Raw genomic sequence first — 24,578 nt, 5'->3', positions numbered from 1 at the left:
CTCAAAACACTCCCCTTTGCAACTTTTTGTGCTATAAAACCTTGTTCCTGAGAGATGAGTGCTGTTTTCTGGCCTGAGATTTCAAGTGAGACAGTCACTGGCCAGCTTTTGTGTACACAAATACAAGCTTACTTTAATTTGATTTAAAATTGGAGTCCGTGGTCTTTTCTTTGTCACGGGGTTCAATACTTCTAAATTATTTTAGACAAGTAATTGATATTTAGTTTTTTTTTTGTGGTTGCTATCTTACAATATTTTGAAAGTAGGCAGTTCTACAACTGTTTACGTGCTATCTGTACTTTATAGGAAGAGACAAGAAAACACAAACTTTTGGGGTGGAAGGTGTAATTCAGTGCTTGAGTACTTGTCTAGCTGATGGGAGGCCCTGGGTTCAACCCAGCATTGCCAAAAACAAACTAACAAAAGACTGTCAGTCACAAAGCTTGAAAGCTCACTTCCTTTTATTTGTTTTCATAAGGAGATAATTAATGGTGTGTTTGAATCATGTGCCCTATCAACTCTTCATGTTTTGAAAGCCATAATCAAGATCTATGCCAATCTTAACTGCCTAGTCCACATTTAGGTCACTCATATTGCCTCATCCACATTTTTAAAAATTAGTGCATTTTCCCAGTCTATCTTCTTCCAATCTGCTTCCACTCAACACAAATGGGAGAATATCTGTTTCTACAAGGTGTATCAAAATTAAGTCTGCCTAAATGCAGTACAAACAAAACAGGATCTTGTTTACAACTGAAACAACTATGCCAATTATAATTTGAAGAAAAGATTGAAGCCACAATAAAACGTTCTGTATTCAAGGTGTCTAAGAAATTAACAGAGCTCTTCTCTGTGCTTTTTAACCTATGTTAACTGTTTTTCAGTTTTTTGATGTCATGCAAGAAATCTGATTTAATATAGAATCCAATTTTAGATGATTTAATGAAAAAATGTTTTGGAAATGTTTTAGGCATTTTATACTAATTACAGTAGCTTTCGCAGTAATATTTCTGATGCTGACTTTTATTTACGTCTTTCTTAAAGACAGAATTACATAAATTTAGGTGTTGATTATCTTCTTAAATCGATGAAGGTTTAAGGATACATAGGTGACGCAGAAGATCAAAGTCATTTTGGTGGTCTTTATTTTGCAATTTTAGAGAACAGCTGGGCTTTCCCGATTCCAGTGTCCTACCTTCGCAGGCATCCTGAAGCGGTCAGCTGAACCCAGTGGTAAGTACTGACCTCCACCCTTGTCTCCTTTTAAAACTCCCGTGCTGAGGGTCTGCAGAGCCTGCTGAAGGCGACTGAGTGCTCCGAGGCCAAGCGGATGCAGCACCCACGCACTAACAGGGCAGCCCCGACCCGCCGAGGCTCACCCAAAAGCAGCCGGCCCGGCCTTCCGGCTCAGCAAGAGGCCGCCAGGTTCGGAACGGCGAACCCAGCGGCAGTCGGGTCGCAGAGCTCGACGGCGCGTGGCTACCAGATGCTGAGGTCACGCGGCTCGGGGCCAGGCCGCCGGCTAGCGCTAGGACTGGCGGGTCGCCCCTACCAGCAGGCCCTGGGTCTCGCCCGTCCGCCCCTGGCCCGGGCGCGGTGCAGGGACGCGACGTCGCCCTGGCCTCCCGGGCCGCAGGGAAGGCGGGTCGGCGCCAGACCAGGTCCGCCTCGCGGTCCGTCAGCGGGAGCGCCCAGGCCCGCCCACCGCGGCCGGTCCCCTGCAGGTCAGCACCCCGCGGTCAGGAGCGGCTCCTGCAGCTGCACTCGGGTTGCCCAGAAGGCCACCGCACCCTGCTCTCCCCTGCCTTCCCTTCTAGGGACGGCGATCACGCGGCGGAGAACGAGACTCGCGAACTGGGCATCCTCCCAGCGTGGCCGGGACTAGCAGCGCGATTCGGCGGCGCGAGGGTGGGGAGGAGCCTCAACAGGCAGCGCTGCTGCCCAATGGCGGCTCCATGCCCCCGGGCGCGGGCCAATGGGGCACGCGGGGCGGGACTTCCGCCTCGCCGGGTGGTGCCGTGCCCGCACCGCCGCGGGGCTGAGGGGCCGGGCGGCGTTCAGTTATGAAGTCTGGGTAGGACTTCTCCCTCAGCGACGCGGTCCGCGAGCTGTCCCGCGGCTCGGCTTCCAGGTAAGACCGTGGAGCTCGGGGCGCCGCGCGGCGCTGTCCCCAGGGCCTCGCGGGTCGCGCCCCGCGCGGGATCGGCGGCGGCGGCTGGGTCTGCGCCGCCGCTCGCGGCCGGCCGCTGAGGCACCGGCTCTCCGCTGCGGAGCAGCCGCGCCACGCCCTCGGAGCCGCACCCCGCCGGCGTCCGAAGCGTCGGCGTCCTCCGCGGTTTTCAGGTGGCCTTCGGGGGGCGGCAGAGCCTGGCCGGTGCTCGGAAGCGTCTCTGGTCCAGCACTTTGCCGCAAAGTCCTCGGCGAATCTCCGGACTTTAGTTGCGAGGCCTCTTTAGTCTTTGGAAAAAAATTAAAAAAGAAAAAAGGCAGTCACTTCCTTTCTCACTCACCCCCCTGTTCCTTCCTTAAGTGCCCAGACTGCGGGCCGGAGGTGACCCCGCTGGAGCCAGGCTGCACGACCGCCAGGACGCTGCTGAGTTGACCTGCTCAGGCGAGAGCTCTGCCCTGGACGGGCAGCCGTACGAGGTGTAGCAGAGGCAGTCGTGCAACTTTGGGAGCAGACGCGACATGTTCTCTGGCTGCTTTTGGTAGATTCCTCTATTTTGTCCTCATCTAGCAGTGGTACATTTCCAAAACTATGGTGTCATCCTCAGTTTCAGCACCGTGGGCAGCTGCTAAAATTCTAAGGTTGCCCCAAACCTGCCTGGCTGTCCCTTTCGTCAGTGATGTAGCAGGAACAGTGAAGCTAATGCATTCCTTTTCAACAGTGCTGTGTTATTCTCCAAGAGGAACATCCGCATTTTTAAAAAAATTTTATTCAGTGCAGATGAGTAAAGTGGTGTGCCTCCAAAGAGAAGCAGGTCTATTCAAAATTTACGGAAGGGCTTTCAGGGTCTTATCTGTTTTAAGAACAGGTTTTAATGGGCTGAGGAGATAGCGCCTTTTTAAAGTACTTGAAACTAATGTTTGAAATATGATATGTCAAGAGCTTTGTAAGGTTTTGAACAACCAATAAAAAAAATTAAAAAGAAAAAAAAATAAAGTAATGCAACTGGATTTTGATAGGTTAAGCAGAAATTAAGTGTGCAGCGCTGAATTCTGGTCAGTAGGGATTTATTAATGGATTTTGGAGTCAACTTAGTGCATTAATGTGGGCACTAAAAAAAAAAAAAAAAAGAAAAACTGCCAACTGCCAGAGGACATTTTAGGCAGTAAGAGTAAATATTAGTTAATGAAACTTGTTTCAGACTTTTAAAAAAACGCTTGTGTCAAGATGAAGGTGTAAATATAAGGCATATTATCATATTATGGCAAAAACAAATATTTCATAATAAAGGATTTAAAATTTGTGAGTCAGGCAGGGTACAGCTCTACCACTTACTAATTCTGTGACATCAATAAACAAGGAAAGAGTTGTTGTGAGGATTAAATGAAATAAAATGTGTCTGTTGCATAGTTACGCCTCTAAGTTTTTTGGTTTTTTTTTTTGGATAGAAGTACAGTTATTTCTCTATGTAAGGAACAACAACTGTAGTGTGTGTGTGTGTGTGTGTGTGTGTGTGTGTGTGTGTATGTGTGTGTGTATAATATTTAAATATATTTTAAACCTTTTTCTCTGAAGTTAGCTAGTTTGGTGTCTTGTCTCCATGTATAGTGTAAATCAGGTGGGTAAAACTTTGGCTTGGGAAATTTAATTCTGAAGGCTTCAAGTCAGGTTCTTATTTGTCCTTGTTATTTCTCTCAGCATTTTAGTGGGGCCTGAATTGATGCTAACATTCAGCTCTCTTCCCTTGATGTTTTCTACTCTATATCCCAGAGTAACATATCAGTTTTTCAGACACAGATTTTAGTAAAGTAAGGGTAGAACTTAAGACTGAAGAGGTTTAAATCTCAGTTGAGTTGGATAGCAAGGCATTTTATGTTTTGTGGTTCCTACCATAAATTTTTATAAAATGAAGTGGCTTAGTCAAATATTTAGTATGCTTACTTCATGTTGGTGTACCTAAAAATGGTTGGCTTTTAAATAAAAGGTGTGATTTTGGGCACTTAAAGATCTCTGAATTAATAATTTTTAGCAGAAAACAAAATGAGTTTGAATAAGAACAGTGTTTTGCACTCTTTGACATGTTACTGCCATATGGCATTACATATGGTAGTTTCAAATGACATAGAAAGGGTAAGAAAGTTGGTAAGCATTGTTAGTTTCTCAGAAGAGGAAACAGAATTAGTAGAAAAGTGAATTCCTTTTAAAAAAGCATGGTGGTGAATCATGGGTAAAAAATCATATATTGTGCAGATATTTATTGAGCATATGTAAGTTTTTACATTTCATTGATTTGCGAACAATGAGAGCATAAGACTGATATTGTCAAAGTTTATATGTCAGCATATAAGTAACAACAGAATAATAAGATTGTTTGCTTTTGGCCAAGTACATTTCTTAGTACTTTGTGTTATTCAGCATAATTCTCACAGTCTTCACTGTGGTAGATATTAGGATTATCCCCTTTTTATATGGGGAAACTAAGGCATCTCAGATACATAACTTGCTGAGCTCATATAGGTAGTTGGTGGAAGAGCTGGAAGTTGAACTTAGGTATCCTGACTATCTAAAGCCTGCCCCTCTCATATTTCATTTAAAAAATACAGGATGCTTTTGGGCTGCTATAGGTTTTTAACTTAGATGGCTTTGGGTAAACCCATTTTCCATAACTCCTGGTCCAGTGTCTGGGAAGTGGGAGAGTTTGTAAAGCAGTAGACAGTCTGCCTTCAGTAAATGAGATGCCTCAGCCTTTCCTTTTGTTGAGGATGTGGCCATTTGAAAGATGGCTGTTGATTGGAAGAGGATAGGAGAAGAATTGTAGTTCCACACTAGGACACTGCCCCAGCAGAACTGTGGAGGTTGGAAGGGAGAGTCCATGATTGTGTGTTTAGGGACCTGGGTGGTCAAGAGAGGGATGCAGATCCTGGAGCTCCTCAAGTGTCAGACTGAAAACTTTGTATGTGATTTTTTTAAATATATAATTTTTAGGTAGGAATTCCATGGAGTCTAATTACAGCAGTGTAGGCAAAATGTGATGATTGTAATGAAGAGCAGAAGATTCAAAAACACTTGACAGTGACCTTAGGAACTGACGTAAGTATGGGCCTCAGACAAATTTTTGGAAAAATAGTACTGCTGATAACAGAAATAAGGCTATCGTGATGAAGAACAGGTTTTGGTGGAAGGGCATTTGAGAGGAGAGAAAATGACAGGGAATGTTGTTTTGGAGCTGAGGAGTTGTTCAGACATTTGGAAAGGGAAGGTGAAAACTAGAAGCTTTGATTGTTCATTGAAGGGAAGAAACCCTGTGCTGACCCTGGGAGGCAATGCCCTGGTGAAGCCATTCCCTTGGGGTCACTGGTGTGCCTGGATTTCCTCAGAGCTGCAATTCCTCACTTAGTGAGGATACACATTGTTTCCCCTGTACCATATTTTGTTTTGTGTCTTGGGGGAATACGAAGGGAGGTATTGGGGAAGGATAAACTGTAAAACTGTAAAGCTCCCATTTATTGTTTCACAAGAGAAACAGTAAATTGGAGGCTAGTGATTCTCACACCAAGAAATTTTTTAATTTTTTTTTATGTTGCGGAGCTGAGGATGGAGCCCAGGGCCTTGAGCTGGCTGAGTGCTCTACCACTGAGCTACACCCCCAGCCCCCACACTAAAACTTGGAAAGGTACTGGGATTTTTGTATACTGCCAGGCATTTATAAATCTGTGTTGAATGTTCTCTTGTTTTAACATGTCCAGATTTACTTTTGGGAAGAAGAAAGATTCTGTGAATAGACCCTTGTGCCAGTCATTCTATAAAATGATGATGATGATGATACCAATTTTGAAAGTTGTTTTGAAAACTAGATTAATAAATGAAAAATGGTAGAGAGTAATTGAGATGTTATTGTTATCATCACTATTTTCTTTTTGGTACCAGGGATTGAACCCAGGGTGCTTAACTACTGAGCCACATCCCCAGCCCTTTTTATTTTGAGACAGGGTCTCGCTAAGTTGCTGAGGGCCTTGCTGGTTTCCTAAGGCTGTCCTGGAACTTGGATCCTCCTGCCTCAGCCTCTGAATCTCTGGAATTACAGGTGTGCCCCATTGCACCCCTATCATCTTTATATTAAGAAAGGGGAAAAACAGAATCCTAGGGCCTGTTCTAAGAAAGAAAGCAAAACATCTGGAGGGCCTTTTATACTTGAAAACAGACTCAGGACCAACTGGCTTACCTATAGCCAGGAACACTGCATGTTCCAGGCTTGCACCCACAACAATTCCCTGACCACTTCTGTATGCCTCGCCTCTAGCTCCAGCTTGCCTGCACCCTGCAGGGTTGTTCTGCAGGCCTGGCAACCATCCAGCTCACTAAGGGATAGTCTCTGTTATCTAGTGTGCTGAAACACACTTGCTCTAGGACTAATTCCAGCCTCAGGGAGTACTCTCTTCCAGGTGTGCCCTGTTTGGTATTGCCCTCAATCATAGTTTAATAATTCTTTTTCTTAAAAAAAATTAAGAACAGCTATATTGATTGTGATAGACACCCAATAAGCTTTGCATATTTGCAGTATATAACTTGATGAGCTCTGACATTTACATAGCTATGAAACCATTATAGTTATTAAGCTGATGACATGACCATCACTCCCAGAGGTTTCCACATGTCCTTCTGGAATCCCTCTCTCCTGCCTCCTCTACGTTTCTTCTTATCTTTACGTTTCACTATCCTGTCACAGTTTAATAATTATTGATATTAATGATCCCTTTAGTGTGCTTATGGTTTGTCTCATGATCAAACTCTTTGTGGAACAGAATTGATATCTGGAGAGGTCCCAGGAGAGAGATGTAAAACCTTAGATTCTGGTATTGATTTGGTTGCTCCTTGTGGCCTCAGCAGAGTGCTCCTTGTTGTGGGGAATGTCACAGTTACTTAAGCTGTCACCTCTCGTTGGTGTAGTTCCACCAGATGCACATGCCTTGACCTCAGGTAGCTGCATGTGTGGCCTTTATGGCCATAATGGTAACCATGGGGCCTGCAGTGTGGGGTGAAGGTATTTTGGTGTAGCTGAATGCTTACAGAGAGAAAGCCTCGGCTTAGATTTGTTTATTCGTTCCCCAAGATCTGTCCCCTTTTCATTCTTTTTTGATTGCGTATTGCTCTTCAGAAGAAATAATTTCATCTTTTCTAAATTGTGAATAGATTTGGGAGTTAAGAGCTTTGTTACGTGTTCATTTTAGTAAATGGTTTTCTATATTGTCAAAAGCAGTGCATATTTATAAATTTGAATAGGTGCAATGGAGTTAAGATTTCTGTGTATTTTATTTTGTCTTTTGTTTAGTGTATGTTATGTAAAATGAAATAGGCTTTAGAAAGTTTTTTTTTAGCTAGACTGTGGAACCAACTTAGATGCCCTTCAATAGATGAATGGATTTAAAAATGTGTCATTTATACACAATGGAGTATTACTCAGCACTACAAAATGATAAAGTCATGGAATTTGCAGGGAAATGGATGGCATTAGAGCAGATTATGCTCAGTGAAGCTAGCCAATCCCTAAAAAACAAATGCCAAATGTCTTCTTTGATATAAGGAGAGCAACTAAAAACAGAGCAGGGAGGAAGAGCATGAGAAAAAGATTAACATTAAACAGAGTATCCATTCATGAAGATTTTGGTTTGATCAGGATATTGATACTAAAACTTAGAGAAGGCTATCAAATAAAATCTGTTATTAAGAAAATAATAAGAAATGAGCCAAAATCATCTTTTAAAAATATATGTATGGGCTGGGGTATGGCTCAGCCGTACAGCACTTGCCTAGCATGTGTGAGGCACTGGGTTCAATCCTCAGCACTACATGAAAACAAATAAATAAAATAAAGGTGTTGTGTCCATCTGTATCTAAAAAAATTTTTTAAATGTTAACAGATCTCTTAAAGTATTGTACCAAAAGTATTAATCAATTTTTAATAATATATTTTATAGAATGCCTATCATGCAAATGAAAAGCCTTAACTAGGAGCCCTGAGAAAAATAATTTTATAATGTTGGCCTTACATTCTTCTGATTACAAATTGTTCGAACTATTGCTGCTACAGTGGCTGCAATTGATGGTAATGCTACAACAATAATACTTAACTTCTAAGCTTAAAAAAAAAAGAAAGTTTTTTTTTTTTAATTCTGAAGCACACAGATAAGTATAAAGAAGATAATAAAAAGCATAGAGTCCCCCATGCAGAGTTTACATAGAATCTCACCATTCAGAGGTTACATGTATTAACAGATTATTTTATTTTACAGTAGGGTTTTTTCTTTTTGAGTTGATATCTTACTATGTTGGTGTCCAGGCTGGCCTCCAACTTCTGGACTCAAATGGTCCTCCTGCCTTAGCATCCTTAGTAGCTGGGACTACATGCATATACCACTGTACCTAACTTTAATGGCAACAGTTTTTGATTTCTTTGGCCATAATGGGACCAACTCAGAGCCTTGTACAAGCTAGACAAATGCTCTGTCTCTGAGCTCTATCCCTAATCCTGTATAAAACATTTTTAATGTTACAGTCTTAAATTTTATTTTAGCTTAGTTAACATGTGGCTACATTCAGAGGTTATGTAGAAGCTGATATATCAAGAGAGTCTGAGTATAAATTCATCCTACAAACATTAAGTACATAACACATGCTTGCCACTGTTTGTATACACATAACATAAAGATTTGTCTCTGAGGAATACATACTTTTGTGGTAAAGGGGGACATTAAATAATAAAATAATAAAAAATGATAGAAAGTGGTAAGTATTATGAAAGGTTAAAAAAGCAGAGGAGGTTCTGTGAGGAGTGAGGCGTGGCAGGCATGTGGACGGGCTGCACTTGGTGCCAGGGGAGAGTGGAGTACACACAGAAGGAGGTCAGGGACAGAGCTGTGTGCTGATGTGTGAAGACATGGTGGTTGTAATCAGAGGTGATGGTGCCCTATGCCCTCCGCCATTAACACAGGGCAGATTTTACACTTATACACCCAGACTGTCTGTGGGTCATCGCATGTTCAGCTTTTTGTATATAAATTAAAGAAAAAAGAATGGGAATGGAGATGGGAAGCAAGGGAAGAGGTTAACTTGTTCAGTATGACTGTGGTATTTGTGCAGAGAACTTTGAGTCCCTGGAAGAGCGAAGAGGGAAGAGGGAACAACAGTACAAGTTACTTTCTTCCTACATTGTTTTTTTTTTTATTTTAAAGCTTTTTTCCCCCAAGGATTAGAAGGGAAAACACTCATGTTATATGAGTGGCTGGCATAAAATTTAGTGTTCTATCAGTATTGGCTGCAATGGTGTGGGTGACATTCGTGTGAGGCTTCATAAAAATAAAAATAAAGGGGTAGGGGTTTTGATTTTAATGATCCCTTTAGTGTGCTTATGGCTCAGTGGTAGAGTGCTCACCTAGAATGCTTGAGGCACAAGGTTCAATCCTCAGCACCATATAGAAACAAAATAAAGGTATTGTGTCCATCTATAACTAAAATAAATAAATAAAAATAAAGCGTTCTGCTTTAGGAGATTGATGCTTTCAAGTACACAGACATGAATTCTGATGACCAAGACAACCAGAATTTTTACCGTGTTTCCCTAAATGGTGCTTAGGATATCCGTGAAAGTAGTTTCATTGTTAATTGTCTCTTTCTTGTTTGCATGTGGCTTATTGCCAGGGTCGGCAGCCTTTGGCTCTGGTGACAGCAGGGGAATTAGAGAGGATCATGAAGTGTTTTTTTGTTAGCATTCGTATTTCTGTTTTTCCTTTCTGCTCAGATTTGACCCTTTACCATTGTGCATTGGCTGGCAAGAGGTTTAAGCACAATGGTGTGATCGAGCCACTTGTCTGTCTGTGGTGGTGAAGAGTGTTTTCCAGATTTGACTTAATCATAAGGATCACTAGGTGACACTTCACAAAATCAGATTATAGACTTTCTGTCTAAATCTCCCAGGGAGTGGTTGGGAATATTTTCATCTCAGGCCTCTGGTAGTATGTCATTCACTGGAGTGAAATATATTTTCCAAACTTCCTTGGTGATTAGAATTACCTGGAGTACATGTTGGTAATATGAAGAAGAAATGGTCAAGTCCCATCTCATATGCCTAGGTGAGAAGAAGTGGTAACTCTGGGGTGGCTGGCTGTCTGGTTTTTAGTATTTGATACACTTAATGTGTGTGATGTCCAGCAGTTTTTCAGACTATTGTTGTGCAGTGAGAAAAACAAAGCAACAAAACCCAATTTTGAGTGTCAAGTTGGAGCATGCTTATTTTTTCTTTTTTAAAATGGCTAGATATCAAGATGAAGAGTGTGCCTAAGATGTGTGTATGGTTTGAAGAACAGCAGCAAGGCCAGTGCACACCTCGCCACAGTCCAGGGGAGATATAGAGTCCTGCCTGCATCTCCAGCACCTCTTCCCACCACACTCCTTGCTGACCCTTCTGGCTGCTGCTTGATTTCAAGGATTGCTTCCTTCCTTCCATGTTTTTACCTCTTAACTGCAAATAATTTGTTTTGACTTTTAAAGAACTTTGAGTAGGATCTGAATGTTAACATCTTTGTTGCTGGCTTCTTTGCTCAGCTTTATTTTTGTGAAATGAATCCATGTTGGTGATGTAGCTCTTACTCATTTTCATTGCTGTAGAGAAGTCCATTACATGCATGTGCCACAGTTTGTTAATGCCACTGTCATGGATGATGCTTAGTAATATAGTGATTTTTAATACTAAAAAGATAACTTTTGCTTGTGCCTGCATAAGGACAGAGGTGCATTTTTGGGAAAAACAGGACATAAGTGTCTAACAGCAGTAAAAATACCTCTGATTCTATTATGATTGGCATTTTGGTATAGTAAAGTATTGTTTCCATGGGGGAAAAGGCAATTTGAGTACACATTATACTTGGGAACAGTTTGTATTAAAGACCCTGAAGTTAGAAAGAATTAAGTTTTTTGAGGAAACTTATTTCTTAATCTTTAAAAGTTAAAATTTTGGTCTTGCTGACTTATTAAAAAAATCAAATTGTAAAAACAGTCATCACAGAAAGTTTTTGTTTGGTTGATGGGAATCGTAAAAACTTAGCTGAAGCTTGGTTTTAGTTTGGATGATTTCATGTTAGAGGAAGTAAGTGGACAACCTTTTGTTTTCTTGCAAAAAAATTTGGCATTTATTATTTTCTTAAAAAGGTTAAACCTTGTGGCTGGGCGCAGTAGTGCACACCTGTAATCCCAGCAGCTGTGGGTGGGGGCTGAGGCAGGAGGATATCGAGAGTTCAAAGCCAGCCTCAGCAATTTAGTGAGGCACTAAACAACTCAATGAGACCCTGTCTCCTGTCTCTAAATAAAACACAAAATAGGGCTGAGATGTGGCTTGGTGGTCAAGTGCCCCTGAGTTCAATCCCCAGTACCAAAAAAAAAAAAAAAAAAAAGTTAAACCTAGTTGTATTTTTATTTTGTTTTCTAATTTAATATTTCACTCATGAAAATCTGAACCATTCTCCTTAAAAGCTTCATTTTTATGGGAATTAAACTATAGTATATGTTAGTAGTTCTAGTTGTCAGAACTCCTGGAAATCACAGAGCTTTATAAGGGATGCTATGAAGTTATTGATATGTTCAGGTTTTGTGTGATTTAAAAACATTATTCTGGAGAAAATTTTGTGGTACATAATATTTTGTCAACATTTGGATTTTTCACAAAAGTAGTTAACTGTTCACTTTTTAAATTTTGGCAATGCTTAGTACAATATACATTCTTTTGGTTTTTATTTGTCTGAGAGAGACAAGTAGAATTCATTATCGTTAACATTTTTTTGTAAATTAAGAAAAGATCACAGTTATTCAGTAGTGGGATGTTTTGATCCAGTTTTTGCAGCTTGTGCTGCTCAGGCACGTAGCTTGAGAGCCAGTGGGCTGCCGGCCTGGTGGGAGGCTTTCTCATGGACTGGGTGGCTGTTCCATGAGTGTTCACTGGCCCTAAGGCAGTCGAAATCAGACTGTTGCATCACCAGGGCTGAATGTTATTTATGAAAGGATTTTCTGAGAGGAATGTTTATCCTAACTAAACACTTATAAATGGCTCTCCCATTCTTAAAATGAAGTTTTAAAATGTAATTTTATATAGATGAATCTTGTACTATCCCTCTAGATTTAAAAGTGAAGTTAGGATTTATTGTGAGGCTTGGTAAATTTTTACTAAAGCAGTTTTGAAGTTTTACAGTTACCAGTCCAGAATTAGATGAGTAACCATCATTTGTGCTCCAAAGCCATGCAGATAATCTCATGTGCCAGGCAGGAAGCCCAGGTTCTCAAAAATGAAGCTAAGAGTTGGTTTCTGGTGAAAGGAACAACAAAATTAACAAATCTTTAGCTGCATTGATTGAGAAAAAAAGAGATAAGACTGTTACTAGACAATTACAACACATCTAGTTTTGCAAATCTTACTGGGCTTATTTGTGATTGTAGAATGAGATACCTGTCGACCCCAAATGGTTCAGTGTCCCCACACCACCACATGAGCAGGTTGTTTACAATGGAGAAAGAAAGCGACATACAGAAAACAGAAGTGAGGTACAGAAACAGGCCAGTTGGTTGTAGCTCGAATCTGCCTCATTTGAAGATGGTTTGAATAGTTGGCTGCTTGTGGTCGCCAAGACTTGTTACAACAATGGGTTACTGTCTGTTTGCATGTCAAGTTAAGTAACTTTGTACTATGAACAGAGAAACCTTAGACCAAACTTAAAATGTGTACAGAGAAAGCCTTAGGCTAAATTTAATATGACTTAACTAAAATCAGAAGTGAAAGAGGAGACATAATTACTGATTTTAAAGATTGAAAGAACATGATGCACAGTTGTATGCCAAGAAACTGAATAATCTTAACGAAGTGGACAGAGTCATAGAAACATACAATCTGCTAAGACTGAGTCATGGAGAAATAGAAAATCTAAACAGACCTACAGTAAGGAGATTCAATCAGTAGTCAAAAACTTTTCAAGAAAGAAATGTTCAGGTTCACATAGCTTCAGGCATGAATTTTACCAAATATTTTAACAGTACGAATCCTTTTCAAACTTTTCTAAAAATTGAAGAGGAAAGAATATTTTCTAACTCATTCCAAAGAGCACAAATTACCTGGATACCAAATCAGATGGATACTACAAACAAAAACAACAAGAAAAAAAAAAAAACTCCACACTTATTGATCAGTATCTTATGACTATTGAAGCAGAAATCCTCAACAAAATACAAGCAGACTGAATTCAGTAGCACATTAAATGATGGTGCATCCTGACCAAGTACAACTTATTCCTGGAATGTCTAAGGGATGATTCGAAATGAGAAAAGTAATTAATGTAATATACCATATTAACAGAATGAATGGGGAAAACATGATCATTTCAATTGATGCAGAAAAACATTGACAAAATTTAACCACTTTTCATGATTAAAAAAAACAAAAACAAAAAAAAACCCAGTCAGCAAACTGAAAGTAGAAGGAAACTACCTCAGCATAATAAAGGGTATATGGAAAGTCCCACACGTAACATAATTGTTGGTGAAGGATTGAAAGCATGTCTTCCAGGATTAAGAACAAGGCAAGATGCCCACTTTTGCTGCTTCTGTTTGTCATTGTACTGAAATCATATGCAGAGCAAGTAGGTAAGAAATAAAGAAATCCACATTGGAAAGAAGTAGTAAAATTAGCAGATGATATGATCTTATATGTTGAAAACCCTTAAGATTCTACAAAAGAGAAAAGAAAACTGTTAGAACAAAGAAAATAACTTAGTGAAGTTGCAGAATACAAGCAACATACAAAAATCACCTGCCTCCTTACATAGTAACAATGAAGAATTCAAGAAAGAAATTAAGAAAACAACTCCATTTCCAATAATAACAAAAAAGAATGAAATACTTAGTGATGAATTCAACAAAGGAAGGACAAGACCCTTACAGTGAAAATAAAAAAATCTTTTCAGAAAGAAATTAAAGTAGACAAATAAATGGGTAGACATCCCATGTTCATGGATTGGTAGACAGTAAAGTTAAGATTTCAGTGCTACCTGAAGCATTGATGTTATTTATGGATTCATTGCAGCAATTCCTATCAAAATCCCAATGATTTTTAAAAAAGAAATAGAGAAATCTAACTTAATTTTCATGCTGAATCCCAAGAATTCCCAAATAGGCAAGACAATATTGAAAAGAACAAAAGTTCTCATAATTCCTGTTTTAAAAACTTACTGCAAAGATATATAGTAATTAAAATATTGTGATTCTGACATAAAGACAGACACTGTAGACCAATGGAATGTAAAAGTGATCACAGAAGTTAAGTCCTACATATATGGTTAAATGATTTTTGGCAAAGGTGCCAAGACCAGTCATTGGGTGGAGTTTTATACAGCCCTTTTGATGAGTGGCATTGAGAAGTCAGGATATCCACATGCAAAGAGAATAACATTGGACCTCTACCTTCTTACACCATATATGAAATTAATTCAAGATGTATTAAAGACCTAAATGTAAGAAGTAATATATAAAATTCTTAAAGAAAACAGAGAGAGCTTTATGACATTAGATTTGGTAGTAATTTCTTGGACATGTCATCAAAGGTAACAAAAAGAGAAATAGATAAATTTGATTTTATGAAAATTAAAACTCTTGTATATTAAAAGAGAATCTACAGAGGGAAAAGACAGACAGTCCACAGAATGGAGGAGATATCTTGCAGTCACATGTTAGATAAGGGATTGATACGCAGAATATATCAAGAAGACCTGTGATTCAACAACAGTAACAAACAATCTGGATAAAACATGAGCAGAGGACCTGAATAGACTTTCACCAGAGAAGACTTACCCATGGCCAGAAGGCACATGCAATGGTGCTTATTATCAGTAATCATTAGGAAAATACAAATCAGAACCCCAGTGCGATATTATGTTACTCCCACTAGGATGGCTCTTTCAGATATAGCAAAGAGGGCTGGGGTTGTAGTTCAATTATAGAGCACTTGCCTAGCATGTGTAAGACACTGGGTTTGATTCTCAGCACTGCATATAAATAAATAAATAAACAAATAAATAAATAAAATAAAAGTCCATTGACAACTAATATATATATTAAAAAAAAGCTAAGAACATGTGTTAATAAGGATGTGCAGTCACCTGTGATTTCCATAGTGACTACTAGTTTACATTTACACCAACAGTGTGTAAGAGTTCCTCCTCCTTCTGCCTCCCCGCCAATATTTTTTATGTATTCTTGATAGTAGTCATTCTGAGTGAGATGAAATCTTGGTGTAGTTTTGATTTGCTTTTCCTTGATAGTTAAAGATGTTGAACACTTATTTTTATATTGTGTTTGGCCATTTGTACTACTTCTTTGGGGGAAATATCCATTTCATTTGTACATTTATTGATTGGGTTATTTGATTTTTTTTTAAGTTGTTGATGGACACAACACTTTTATTTTATTTATTTATTTATTTTCATGTGGTGCTGGGGATCAAACCCAATGCCTCACGCTTGCTAGGCAAGTGCTCTACCACTGAGCTACAACCCTGGCCCCTTGATTTTTTTTTTTTTAATGTTGAATTTTCTGAGTTCTTTATATATTCTGGTTATTAATTCTCTGTTGGAAGAGCAACTAGCAAAAGTTTTCTTACCTTTTGTAGATTGTCTCTGCCCTCCATGTATCTTTTGCTGTGCAGAAGCTTTTTAATTTGATGCTATCGCATTTTTTGATTCTTTCTCTTATTTCCTGATTCACAGGAGACTTTATTCAGGAAATTCTTGATCAGAAAGATAATTTCAGATTAAATGTCTGTTAAAAATTTGTGTAATCCTATCAAAAAGCATATAAAATTATATGTGATTAAGGATGGTGGTGATGTAATTATATTAGCAGATATAGAAAAAGCATTGATAAAATACAGCATCCATTCATGTTCAAAACATTAGAAAAACTATGTTCCTACTAACACACCTCAACATTGTAAAAGCTATCTATGCTAAACCTAAGGCCATCATCATTCTGAATTGAGAAAAATTGAAAGCATTCCCTCTAAAAACTGGAACAAGAGAGGGATACCCTCTCTCAACACTTCTATTCAACATAGTTCTTGAAACTAACCAGAGCAGTTAGGCAAAAGAAATAAATTAAAGGTATACAAATAGGAAAAGAAGAACTCAAACTGTCCCTATTTGGCGACAACATGATTCTATGTATTTTTTATTATTTTATATTTTTTAGTTGTCAGTGTGTCTTTATTTTATTAATTTACATGTGGTGCTGAGAATTGAACCCACTGCCTCGCACATGCTAGGCAAACGCTCTACCACTGAACCATAACCTCAGCCCCAAAATGATTCTATATTTAGAAGACTCAAAAAATTTCACCAGAAAGCTTCTAGAACTCATATATGAATTCGGCAAAGTAGCAGGATATATAATTAACAACCATAAATCAATTGTGTTCCTATACATCAATGATTAATCAGTTGAAGGAAGAAGTAGGAAAACTGTCCCATTTATAACAGTCTCAAAAATAAATATTTGGGAACCAATCTAACAAAAGAGATGAAAGACCTCTTCAATGAAGACTACCGAATATTAAAAAAAGAAATTAAAGAAGATGTTAGAAAATGGAAAGACCTCCCATGCTCCTGGATAGGCAAAATTAATATTGTTAGAATGACTATATCATCAAAAGCACTATACAGGTTTAATGCAATTCCTATAAAGTTTGAATGACGTTCTTCATAGAAATAGAAAAGCAGTCATGAAATTCATTTGGAAAAATAAGAGGCCCAGAATAGCCAAAGCAATCTTTAGTGAGAAAAGTGAAATAGGAGGCATCACAATTGCCAAACTTTAAATTATGTCTTAGAGTTATAGCAACAGAAATGGCATAGCACCAAAACAGACATGAAGACCAGTGGAACAGAATAGAAGACACAGATATAAATCTAAATAAATACAGTTATCTCATATTAGACAAAGGGGCCAAAAATGTACACTGGAGAAAAGATAGCCACTTCAACAAATGATGCTGGAAAAAGTGGAAATTCATATGTAGCAGAATGAATTTAACCCTTATCTCACCCTGCACAAAATTCAACTCAAATATAGATCAAGGACCTAGGCATCACACTGTGCCTAACTTGAAGAAAATGTAGGCCCAACTTTCCATCGTGTCAGCTTAGGAACAGACTTCCTCAACAAGATTACTAAAGCATAAGAAGTAAAATCAAGAATCCATAACTGGGATGGAATCAAACTAAAAAGCTTCTTCACAGTAAATGAAATAATCAAGAACATGAAGAAAGAGCCTACAGAATGGGAGAAAATCTTTGCCACTTGTACCTCATCGTATTAATTTCCAGGATATATAAAGAACTCAAAGGGCTTAACACCAAAAACCCTCAAAAACAAACAAACAACCCCCCCCCAAAAATAACCTATCAATAAATGGGCAAAGGAAGTGAACAAATACTTCACCAAAGAAGTACAGTTGGTCAAATCTCTAGCAATTAGAGAAATGGAGATTAAAACTACACTAAGATTCCATTTTATTCCAATCAGAATGGCAATTATTAAGAGTAGAAGTAACAATAAATATTGGCAAGGATGTGGGGGAAAAGGCACTCTCATACATTGCTGGTGGGACTGCAAGTTGGTGCAACCACTTTGGAAAGCAGTATGAGAGTCTTAGAAAACTTGTAATGGAACCACCATTTGACCCAGCTGTCCCACTCCTTGTTCTATATTCAAAAGATTTAATATCATCATACTACAGTGATGCAGCCACATCAATGTTTATAGCAGCTCAATTCACAATAGCTAAGCTATGGAACCAACCTAGATGCCCTTCAACAGATGAATGGATAAAGAAATTGTGGCACATATATACAATGGAATACTATTCAGCCATAAAATAGAATGACTTTATGACTTTTGCTGATAAACGGATGGATCTGGAGACTATCGTGCTAAGTGAGATAAGCATATCTCAAAAAATTAAAGGTCGAATGTTTTCTCTGATATGCAGATGCTAACAACCAACAAGCGGGGTGTGCTGGAAGGCAGAATAGAAGTTCATTGATTAGACAAAGGGGAATGAAGGGAAGGGAAGGAGGATGGGAGTAGGAAAGACATTGAATGAATCAGACATAACTTTCCTATGTTCATATATGAATACACAAATACATGACCAGTGAAACTCCACATCATGTACAACCACAAGAATGGAAAGTTATACTCCATGTATGTATGATATGTCAAAATATACTCTACTGTCATGTAGTAACTAAAAAGAAAAAATTTTAAAAAGTTAATGTAATTTTATCAAATAATATGTAAAATTAAATGTGATTAAGGATAGTGGTGATGAGTGAATCTTTAGAAATCTGTTGGTAGTTCTGGAAGATTTCTTGCATATTCTTTTAATTTCATTTCTTTGAAGAAGCATAATTTTTTTTCTCATTGTAGGCTTATTCAATATTCAGGATGAATATAGAGCTATGTTCTGTCCTTGGTAATGTGAGAGGGGGAGGTAGGGAAGGGAGGGCAAGGACAGAGCGAAGGGAAAGGAGAAGGAAGGAGGGAAGAAAGAAATATGCATTTGTAACCAGCGGTATCTTTCTGTGTGTCCTAAGTTTATTTTAAAGAATATCATCAGGGTAAGTATGTTCTGTTTGGGAATGATGAGAGTCATAACCAAAAATACATAAATATTTTTTATTGTATAGATTGCAACAGTTAAGTAATTCAATGAGGAGAGACCAGGAAGACTTGTATTGGAGAAGGGCACAGCACACACTCTGTGTCAGTGGAGGTAACCCGTACTCTGAGTGACACTCAGATCTCGGTGACAGGTGCACCATGCCCTGGCACCAGATGCCTGAGCGCTGTGGGACCGTATAGATGGGAGCACAGCATGCCAACCTGAAGTACATCTGCATCGGGAAGCCTTACATCCTCCAAGGAGTGCTTTCTTGCCCACCCAGTGTGTGCAGGATGGCAAACCATGATCTCAGGCTGTAGGCAGCATCACCTCCCCAGAGGAACACTCACAGGTGCTGAAAGGAGCTCAGAGCAGCTTCCACTTCCTGCAGGTCTTGCTCAGTTTCAAGGACACACCACACAGGGCTCAGAGGTGCTTTGTTTTTGTAGTAAGCTATTACGGTTTACCCCTGGTTTTCCCAGTTTAAATGCTTTTCACCAATCAGGAAATCATTTTCCAGTAATTAATGTTGCCTGGTAGTAGCATACCAACATCAAAGGCATCTTTTTTGAGAACTCTTACCTTCATCTCAGTAAAGCTTTCATACTCACCACAGGTGTGGGATTATGACAGGCCAGATAAGCGTGTAGATCTGCGTTTGTACTAAATTGGTAAGCTGAGTGCTGGGAAAGGTATCAAAGATTTTGGCTTGTTCAACTTTATCCTCAGAAAGTTTCTTGGAGAAGGAAAAAATTAAGCTAAAATCTAAAAAGAAAGCAACAATAAGAGTTTTTTTTTTTTTTTTTTTTTTTTTTAAAAAGAATGTGCTGGGTCTGAGATTGTGGTTCAGCGGTAGAGCGCTGGCTTAGCACAGGCGGGACCCGGGTTTGATTCTGAGCACCACATAAAAATAAAGGCATTGTGCTGTGTTCATCTAAAAAAAAGATTCTCTCTCTATCTCTCTTAAAAAAAAAAAAAAAGAATGTGCTAACCACCACAGACATTTTTCATGGAAACCACATATATTTATACATAGGTACGTAGAATTGAGCCTATAATTTCATAGGATTTGCAGGCCCCCCTACCACCTTCCCCCCAAAGTATTTAGTTTCTGGATGACACATGAATGAAGATACAGAGCCACCAGGCTGCATCCTGGGGACAGAGGTTGGATTGAGCAGTGGGGACTGGTAGAACACACAGACAGACTCCTTACATGTCTCAGGTTCTTGAGGACACCTTAGCCCTGCCCACCTCTTCTCTGACATTGGCCTGTTGACCAGTTGCCTCCTTCTCCCTCTATTTATTACAAAGTTTCTTTTTTCTCTTGACTTTTGTGAAATTAATATTTCTTTTTGTTCTGCTTTCTCTCTCCGCCTCTTACATTTACATATTCTTTTTTCTTTTTGATGTTCACTTTTATCTTAAAGTGAAAATTATATTCTTCAGTTATCTATTTTTTGATGATCCCAAATCTCTGCCTGATGTGGAGCATGAGACTGTTTATCACTGCCTATTTACATGTACACCAAAGTTCCACAAATATTAAGCAAAAATTCCCCAAATTATATTCATCCCACTCACTGTGTTTCTGGAGATTGCATTGTGTTCTTTCAAAAGAGAATTTCAACCAAGACACAGAACTTGGTAAAAGTATACCAATGTTTATTGGAAGAGAAAGAAGGTAAGAAAACACTCTCAGAGAAAGGAGAATGACAGCTGCTGTCCTTGTAAGCCCAATTTTATTAAAGTGGGAGGGATATTTTTGGAGAATTTTGCTCAATCTTAGCTTTTGATTGACAGTTGGATTGTGTAAGATTTTTGAGCCTCTACTGTGCATGTCTGGATCAGGGTAATGTGTGTGTGTGTTTAATGGTGGAGGAGTCTGAGCACACATTCTTCAGCCCTGAAAATGAAGAGTAACACTGAGAATAACAAGTTGTTAGTCCACAGGGTAACATACCTTTTTAAACCAGAGCAGGTATCGGCCTTGTGTGAGATGTTCCTAAGAAAGGCATGCTGAGAGTTAACAGGTAGGCTTGGTCTTTGGAAGCACCCTCTTAAGCTCCATGTTCCTGCAGCGTGTCTGCCTGTCAGCTCTAGTTCTTCTCCTGGATTTCCTGGGTCACCTGCTATCTAAAGTCTTTCCCTTCTATACTTCACTGTCACGGTGAGCCCTTTCTGTGTATAACTGTATTTATTCTACAGAGTGTCTTTTAGGCCCTGTTCTCCTTTTAAAGATGAAACAGTTTATGTAATTAAAACATTTTGCCTTCAAATTATACTGTATTACTATTGTATGTAACAATGCTGCTACATAGACCCTGATCTATCTGATATTATTTCTTTTTATGTATTTTTGTGATAGGGTCTCACTAAGTTGCCCAGGCTGGCCTTGTACTTGTGATCCTCTTGCCTCAGCCTCCCAAGTTTCTGGGATTACAGGTGTGTGTCACTGTGACTGACTAAATCCTGTATTTCTTTTTCTTTTTTTTTTCTATTTTTTGTAAAATATTTTTTAGTTGTAGATGGACACAATATCTTTATTTATTTATCTTTATGTGGTGGTGAGGATCAAACCCAGTGCCTCACCTGTGCTAGACGAGTGTTATACCACTGAGCCACAACCCCAGCCCCTAGATCCCATATTTCTTAGTGCATTTATTATAGTATCAGCCAATTCTGTGGCTTTAATAAAAACAAACAACAAAACAAAACCTAAGGGTGTACCCATAGGTTCTTTAACTAGAAGAATTTTAAAAATTGTTCTAATTAGATGTAGAATGCATTTTGACACATCATAAATAAATTGAGTGTAACTTCTGATTCTTCTGGTTGTATATGATGTAGAATCTCATCGTTTGTAATCACATATACACATAGGATAATAATACCTGATTCATTCTACTATCCTTCCTATCTCCATTCCCCTTCCCTTCCCTTCACTTCCTTTGTCTAATCCAGAGTACCTCTATTCTTCCCTAGTCCCACCCTCTTTATTGTGAATTAGCATCTGCATATCAGAGAAACTTTCGGTCTTTGGTTCTTTGGAATTGGCTTATTTTGCTTAGCATGATATCTCCAGCTCCATCCATTTACCTGTAAATGCCATAATTTAATTCTTTTTTTAAAAAGTATCTTTTTAGTTGTAGATGGACATAATACCTCTATGTATTTATTTTTATGTGGTGCTGAGGATCAAACCTAGTGCTTCATACATGCTAGACAGATGGTCTACTGAGCCACAATCCCCACCCTTGCTTGAATTCTTCATAATTTCCATTCTGACTAGAGTGAGATGAAATGTTAGCATAGTTTTAATTTACATTTCTCTAATTGCTAGAGATGTTGAACATATCTTTGTTGATTGAATATTTGTTGTTGTATTTACTAAAAATATATTTATTATGGAATTTATAATAGTTAAATGAAACATCCAACAACAGGGTTCCCCATTCTGTCCACTATGGAACATTCATAAGGAATGTAGCCATCATGCATCCTGTTTCCAATCCGTAATTCTCATTTTGTATCAACTCATCACATATGGAAACCCAATATATGAAATAAGGTAAGGAAAATATAGTGTTCAAAAGGAATGGAAGCTCAGAGGGTCTCATGGACAGCTATCTGGAGTGGTCCTTGACGGGATGTTGTGGTACAAGGTTTAAAATTTAAAGCTTCTTCAAATTTGGTTAATGAATTAGGAAAATACAATGCAGTAAGTGAAGAGAATGTAGTTAGCAAGAGAATATGTACTGTGTCTCCCCAGCAAGAGAATATGTTCAGCTAAATATATATCTGAATGTACTCACAGCTGAAGTCTGGAGAATCACACATGCATCAAAGTGTAGTCGTTGGTTCTTCCTTATATGAAGACTGGGTGACTTTACTTTTTCCACATTTCCTTCAATAAATAAGAATTAGTTTTGTAAATAGACTGTAAAATCCAAATTCCAGAATATTAATTTTAAGAAGATAGTAAGCCAAAAAGTATAACCAAAGCACACTGCATATTGTTACACACACACATTCTCTCTCTCACACTCATGTATGTGCAGTGTGGAGGAAGGAGACATCCTATGACTGTTGTGCTGTGGCCCTTGCTGGAAGAGTCTTGAGTGGCTGCAGGCTGGGGCATTGGCCCTGGTGTTGTACTGTTAGGTGGGCCTAGGATGTGCACTTGAGAGACAGCTGTGAGGTGTGAATTCTGGTTCTGTGACTATTTGTTGTTTATCTTGGGCAAAATCAGTGTCTGCATTTTCCTCATCTGAGATGGCGCCTCTGGAGTTGTGGGTATCAGCTAACTTAAGACATGCCTCATGTGCCACATAGGGAGTGACAGGTGTTCGCTGCTTTGGTGGTTATTGGTCCTGTGTCTGTTGTCTTTAGAATTATTTTCTCTCCAGATTCTGCTCCCTCTCTTAACCTCAGAGGTTCCTGGAAATTCTGGAACTTTAGAAGGAAAGTCATAGTTCTTATTCAGATTCATTTTCCCAAATAGGGCACCAGTCAACAGGGTACATGTTTTTTCTTCTTAGTAAAATTTAATGGCAATCATTCCTTGTTTTGTGAGGATTTGTCTGTTTCAATGATTTCTGGCCAGAAATTGTCCATATCAGTGCTTCACTCCAGGGATCTATAGGACTAGCCCATGTGTCCTCCTGGCTGTAATTTATTACAGCAGAATCAGTAAAGGGAGAAGACACAGGGGGCAAGGTCTAGAAGAACCAAGGGGTGACCAGTCCTCAGCACTAAGTGTGGCACACATGTGAGGTGTCCACCGAGGCAGCTGGTTAGGATCTTAGTGCTGGGGTTTATCCTGTGGATTGTGGATGTGTATACCCTCTGCCTAATGAGTGCCAGGAGTCCAGACTCCAGAAGGAAAGCAGGTGTTCAGCCTGAAACACATTGTCTGCAAAATTTAATTACATTAAACTCTTATTAATAGAAAATGGTGGGAACCATCTGAAAACCTAAATTCATAAATGCCAGCCAAAGGAAAATCTTGCAAATAGGTGTTTCTAAGGCTGGACTCTCAGGTCTATAGTGGTAACTAGTTTCTGTCCCCACCTCCCTCAAACCCCTCTCCTCTTCCCCCGTCAGCCACGAATCTCTTTTCTGTCTCTGTGGGACAATACTTGAATATGTTTTCATCTTTTTTTCATCTGTGATTTTAATGGCTTTGTAAGATGATACCTTGAAAATCATTCTCAGGTATTTCCCTTCCAGTATGTGAGTAAAACTTTAGAAATTGAGTCTGTCTGGTTGCTGCTAAACCCACAGCAGTTGTCAACAATAATCATCATCAGAATTGATGTCATGAGTTGGGGGCATTTAATGAAATAATCCATGAGAAAGCCTCTCATTTTTACAGGTTTTTTTTTCTCACTTATTTGAAAATATGCTGTGCATCAATTGAGGCCAGTGATGGTTTGACATTCACTTGGCAAGCATGTAGCCCTTTCACCTTATCTTTTTGCTGTACGATAGAAAGGGACCCAGGTGGGGACCTGGGTGTGATTGGGTGGTGTGGGGGGAGGGGGAGAATGTAACTGCACTGTTGCCATTTGGATTTGTGGGGCAGAGTGTTAGGAGGGAAAGAACAGAGGCTGTTATGGTTGAGTACCCCTGATCCAAAGTGCTGGAGCCCAGAGATGTTTC

At 39.1% G+C, this 24,578-nt stretch overlaps 1 protein-coding gene and 1 long non-coding RNA gene across 3 annotated transcripts in view; one reads left to right on the top strand and one right to left on the bottom strand.

The window, feature by feature from the left end:
- Positions 1–1,971: 1,971 nt before the first annotated feature.
- Rnf13 (ring finger protein 13) overlaps positions 1,972–24,578 on the top strand; it is a 107,342-nt gene continuing 84,735 nt past the window's right edge. Inside the window, exons 1-2 of one of the 2 annotated variants that reach the window (XM_078043564.1) lie at positions 1,991–2,131; positions 2,531–2,708. The gene's annotated coding sequence lies outside the window, so the exon portion shown is untranslated. Of the gene's footprint in view, positions 2,132–2,530; positions 2,709–24,578 lie in introns of both variants that reach the window. The other variant, XM_078043563.1, reaches the window with a different exon arrangement.
- LOC120884353 (uncharacterized) lies at positions 18,915–22,947 on the bottom strand. The gene is made up of 2 exons (XR_005726766.2): positions 22,730–22,947; positions 18,915–19,679 (listed from the first exon to the last, which is right to left on the bottom strand). It is a non-coding gene; the product is annotated as an uncharacterized LOC120884353 (long non-coding RNA).

The sequence above is a fragment of the Ictidomys tridecemlineatus genome, chromosome 3, assembly GCF_052094955.1.
Source record: "Ictidomys tridecemlineatus isolate mIctTri1 chromosome 3, mIctTri1.hap1, whole genome shotgun sequence".
Lineage (NCBI taxonomy): Eukaryota > Metazoa > Chordata > Mammalia > Rodentia > Sciuridae > Ictidomys > Ictidomys tridecemlineatus.
The sequence above is the reverse complement of the archived record's forward strand: the minus strand, read 5'-3'. Positions and strand labels throughout refer to the sequence as shown.